Source organism: Prionailurus viverrinus, chromosome C1, assembly GCF_022837055.1.
Source record: "Prionailurus viverrinus isolate Anna chromosome C1, UM_Priviv_1.0, whole genome shotgun sequence".
Taxonomy (NCBI): Eukaryota; Metazoa; Chordata; class Mammalia; order Carnivora; family Felidae; genus Prionailurus; species Prionailurus viverrinus.
In genome coordinates, this window is record NC_062568.1 from 199,532,444 (window position 1) to 199,538,200 (window position 5,757).

Here is a 5,757-nt window from a genome sequence, read left to right on the forward strand (position 1 = left end):
AGCATCGGACTTCAGCTCAGGTCATGATCTCACAGTCTGAGAATTCAAGCCCTGCATCAGACTCTCCACTGACAGTGCAGAGCATGCTTCGGATCCTCTCTCTCCCTCTCTCTCTGCCCCTCCCCTGCTTGCTTGCTCTCTCTCAAAAATAAATAAACATGAAAAAAAAAAAGTAGTTCAATTCTCAGTTGGTTAAGCATCTGACTCTTGATTTCGGCTCAGGTCATGATCTCATGGTTCAATAGTTTAAGCCCTGCACCAAGCCTGCTTGGGATTCGCTCTCTCCTGTCTCTCTCTGCCACTCCCAGCTTGTACTCTCTCTCTTTCAAAATGAATAAATAAACTTACAACAATAAAGATTAAATCTAGGAGTGCCTGGGTGGCTCAGTCAGTTAAGCCTCTGACTATTGATTTTGGCTGGGGTCATGATCTGTCAGTTCATGAGATCAAGCCCCCACATCGGGCTCTGCTTGGGATTCTCTCTTTCTCCCTCTCTCTACCTCTCCCTCCCCAACCCATTTCAAAAATAAATAAATAAACATTAACAAAATAAATTTCAAATCTAGCCATCCGCTGTGTGTCATTATCATGACAGCACTTCTCTGTAATGTTTACGGAGAAGGGATAAGAGGTTCTCTGAGAGATTTAACATTTTAACCACAAGGGTTTTCTTTACTCTCCTAAGAATGTAACCTTTTACCATAAGGCTTGTGATGATTACACAGCTTGTAAGATGTATTCACTACGAGCCATTGTATTGATGTTTTTGAGTTAAAGAGGGCATTTGTTATCAGCCTTTGGTTTTGTTCCCCTAAGCTGCAAATAACCTCACCAACCCTCATGCTTAACCCACCCACCTGCAGACACAAAATCTCCAGGATCATGTTAATTAACCCTCCACTGTAGGCTGTGCAGTTTCATGTTCAACAGAAAATGGTTCACGTCTCCTGTAAAAAACAAAACAAAACACTAAGTTTCTTCTGACAGGTCTGAACCAAGCACAGCACAAAGCTTGATTCTTCAGCAGACCTCTGTGTGGCAAGGGCAAGCAAGTGGATTTTTTTGAGACGCTTCTAGCAGAAATCGTAGGGGTTCTGTGTTTTCCATTCTCAGGGCAGAGATACAGCCTCAGGCGGCAGGGACAGCAGCTGCCTTTCTTAGCGATCGTGGCCCTGATTCCACTCGTCCGTCTGTCTTCCTGAGAAGGAAAAGTCTTCCTACAGTGGTACGGAGTCTCAGGTCTCAGGGCATCCTCTGGATGTTCTCCCTTAACATCTTCTGTCTCTCTCTCTCTCTTTTTTAAATGTTTATTTTTGAGAGAGTGCGAGCAGGGGAGGGGCAGAGAGCGGGACAGAGGATCCAAATCAGGCTCTGCGCTGCCAGCACAGAGCCTGACATGGGGCTCGATCCCATGAACCATGAGATCATGGCCTGAGCTGAAGTCGGATGCTCAACTGACTGAGCCACCCAGGTGCCCCAACATCTTCTGTCTCTTTAGTGCTACCCCAAGAAAGTGAAGTCGGGGGTATGGAATGTGGTTTTCTGCCAGGATATCTGTTTATACTGCAGACTTAATGTTCTACACGAGAGTTTCATTCATCCCTAGAACATTTCTTCTTTTATTTATTTTCTAAATTTTTAAACGTTTATTCACTTTTGAGAGATAGAGACAGAGCGTGAGTGGGGGAAGGTCAGAGAGAGAGGGAGACACAGAATCCGAAGCAGGCTCCAGGCTCTGAGCTATCAGCATAGAACCGGACGTGGGGCTTGAACTCACTGACCGGCGAGATCATGACCTGAGCCGAAGTCGGACGCTTAACTGACTGAGCCAACCAGGCATCCCGCTAGAACAGTTATTAAATATCAACTATGTACCAGGCAGGTTTTGCTATGCTCAGCCATGGGAATTCAAGGAAAATGAAGGGAGTCCTTGGACAGGTCCCAGGACTCTTCTCTGTTGGATGCTCTGCTCTGAGGGCATCCCTCTGTCTTCATTGTACCCTTTTCCTCCAGGCGACAAGACTGTGTAATTTTGGGAAAGTACGTACTATTTCCAAGAAGCATCATTTAACCTTCCCCCAAAGGACTCGAGGGAAAAAGCTGATGCTGATGGAAAAAGACGGAAAAAGACAAGACTTAAAAACAAAAATAAAGAGAACTAACTGTTGAGGGATGTTTGACCTTCCCTGGTGGATGGCATCTTTTGGCAGTATTTCAGTGCTCTTTTTTCTCCTCCTGGCAGGAGACAAATTTTCCCAGAGCAGCAACATCCTTTATCCACAGACCATGTCACAAATGCTATCTCTAAATTGCCAGCAGAGGTGGAGGAGTTTTGGCCGAAACTGTTGACAGAGCAAAGCTGCTATTAGATCAAAATCCGGCCATGCGAAATTCCTGGGCTGCAGTTTGGGGAGGTTCGAGCCAGGCAGCAGTGGGGAGAGAGAGAGAGAGAGAGAGTTTTCACTGGGAAGAAGGGTATCTGTTTCACCCGGCCAAGATGGAGGAAAGCATAGTGGTGGCCGATTGGGGAGATGTTGTGTTGCTGAGAAATTCAGATCATCTGCGGCTCAGGCCGTCCCATGAATTTGCTGCCCTGCAGTGATTACTCAAAGTAAAAACATGGCCATGTCACTTTCTGTTACTGTCCTTCACGGGCTCTTTGCCCTTGCCCTCTGCCCATCCACAACCCACCCCCCTGCCCCAAAGCCCAAGCTCCTTAGTCTGGCACAAGAGGTTATTCACTACTTGGCCCTGGCATTTTTCTTGCTGTCTCCCTGCCCTGCCCTTTATGGTTACTTGCCGTTGCCCCAAGCATCATGCCGGTTCCTCTGTCTTCATTTACCTCTTTGAAAGAATCCCTACTTATAGTTGAGGTCACCTTGTCCAGGAAGACTTCTTTGACCTCTCCTAGACTGGGCTAGATGCCTCCTCTCTGTCTCCTCTTCTAAATTGTTAGTTCTCTTAGGACAGGGATTGTGATTTTGAAACAGGTCCCTAGCACCCAGCATGGGGCCTGCTGGATCTCTAGCCCTTGCCTGAGAGCCATCGGGGAACACAAGCCCTCTGTGGGCAGCCTCATACCCAAGGGGGAGGAGAGGGGAAAGGGTTGTGCTATCCTTTTAAATTCCCAACCACTGGACTCACTCCTGGGAAGGAGGGAGGGGGTGGAGAGGAGCCAGAAGGAAGCCATGGGAGTGACAAATAGCTCCCCCTTCCCCCAACAGGATCGACTGCTGCATCTGCTGTAGCATTTACACTACATGATTGCTGACTGAATTTCTTTTCTGTGGCTTGTTTACATTCTTTGTTTTTTTTTAATATTTATTTTTGAGAGAGAGAGAGAGAGAAAGAGAGAGAGAGAGAGAGAGAGAGAGAGAGAGGAGAGTGAGATCATAAGTGGGGGAGGGTCAGAGAGAGAGGGAGATAAAGAATCCCAAGCAGGCTCTGCACTGTCAGCACAGAGCCCGATGTGGGGCTCGATCCCACGAACTGTGAGATCATGACCTGAGCCGAGATCAAGAGTCAGATGCGAAACTGACTGAGCCACCCAGGTGCCCCATCTTTCTATTTTTTTTTAAAGTAAAGATTCTTTTAAATAAAAGTAATATGAATATATGGGTTAGAAAATACTAATGGTATATGTGGATAGGCTCGTCATGAAAAACAACAATCTTCTGTTCCAACTCCCTGTAAGCCCAGAGGCAATGACACTTTACTCTTTTAGTATTTCTCTTATAGTTTTCTTCAGGTCTCTAATGTCGCCTGCTTCAGAAGACTGAGCTATTTAAAGCACAAAGCTGACCATGTCATTGCCTGAAACTGACAGTTACTTTTCACAATAAGGTCAACCCCTTACCAGGGCCAGGCCTGCTCTCTCTGACCCTCAGCCATTCTTACCTGTGTCTTTCTTTTCTTTTCCTTCTCCTTGGGCAGCTTCAGTGTTTACACCTTTAGAGTGACCATGCCTTTGTGTTGTCCCCTCCTCTTGACTGTGGGCTAGACCTTAGCGGCTTGCTCTGAGGGAATAGAACTTGGCAAAAGTGATGAGATGTCCATCTCCATGGTTGGGTTACAAAAAGACTGGCTTCTGTCTTGCTTGCTCTCTGCTGCTCTCTTGCTTGCCTCTGTGGGAAGCCAGCTGCTGTGTCCTAATCTGCCCTGTGGGGAGGCCCATGTAGCAAGGAACCAAATAGCAACAGCAACGGCCCACAGGAACTGGATCCTGTCAACAACCTTGCAAGCGAGCTTTGAAGTGCACCATTTCCCAGTCAAGCCTTCGAGTGAGATCGCAGCCCCGGATGACATCTTAAGCACAGTCTGGTATGAGACCTTGTGAGCCAGATGACCCAGCTCTGCCCAGATTCGTGGCCTGAAGAAACTGTGAAATAATAAATTTTTGTTGTCCTAAGCTGAGAATATCTTTGGCATCATTTGTTACACAACAATAGGTTAAGTGATGTAATCGTTATGCCATATTATTTTCTGTTCAGTTATTAAGCTTTTAACCCCCTCCTCCTAATTTTCCCTTATCCTACCCCTCAAAAACAATGTTAACAGACTGGATGTTCCTTCCATGCTTGTTTCTGTGCTCCTGTAATCATGCACAAAATATTAAGCGTGTGTGAGAGACTTACTAGGCCATTCCATTATTTATTCTTGAATAGCACTTTGTAGCCTCACTTCTTTAAAAAAATTTTTTTTTAACATTTATTTATTTTTGAGACAAAGAGAGACAGAGCATGAACGGGGGAGGGTCAGAGAGAGGGAGACACAGAATCTGAAACAGGATCCAGGTGCTGAGCTGTCAGCACAGAGCCCAACGCAGGGCTTGAACTCACAGACTGTGAGATCATGACCTGAGCCGAAGTCGGATGCTTAACCGACTGAGCCACCCAGGCACCCCCGTAGCCTCACTTCTAACATAGGCACCCAAAGTACCCCTGGTGCCCATCAATTATAGTCATGCTCTCCTCCCTACTAAAAGGAAATCCTAAAGAACCTTATATTTTACATAAGCAATTAGCAACAGCTGGCAAGAGAAGCAGAAATATACATGCTTCTGTTTCTATTTTTTTCCCTGGGAATCTGGGACTCCGCTTCAGAGTCCTAAAAAACACAGACAGCTCCGAATAACAGAGCACGTGCTGCTCTGAAATTGCAGGCGCTCAGAACAGGGGACATAAAATTAAAGCCCTTTTATTTTATTTTTTATTTTTTTTTTCAACGTTTATTTATTTTTGGGACAGAGAGAGACAGAGCATGAACGGGGGAGGGGCAGAGAGAGAGGGAGACACAGAATCGGAAACAGGCTCCAGGCTCTGAGCCATCAGCCCAGAGCCCGACTCGGGGCTCGAACTCACGGACCGCGAGATCGTGACCTGGCTGAAGTCGGACGCTCAACCGACTGCGCCACCCAGGCGCCCCAAAAGCCCTTTGATTTTAAACAAACATCCCAGCTTCTCTCTAGCCAAATAAGTGCTGTTTTTCCAAGCGGACATCGTTCAAATAATTCTGGAATCTTTCTTTGAGGGTTGCCTTCCCCAGTCTGTTTGCACAAAGTGTAAGGGTACTGGGCTTGAGTGCCTCAGGTGGTCCTCAGTCTTTGCCCCTCCTCAAGCTCCGCTCCCTAACCGGATGACCCTTCTTGTGATCTGGCTGCAACATCCTTCCTCAGGGCCGCCTTCCCATTCTCAGGCAAGCTCCACTCAGAGCACCACTCTGAGTCTTTCCACCACTCCAGAGTCTTTCCCTCGGTGA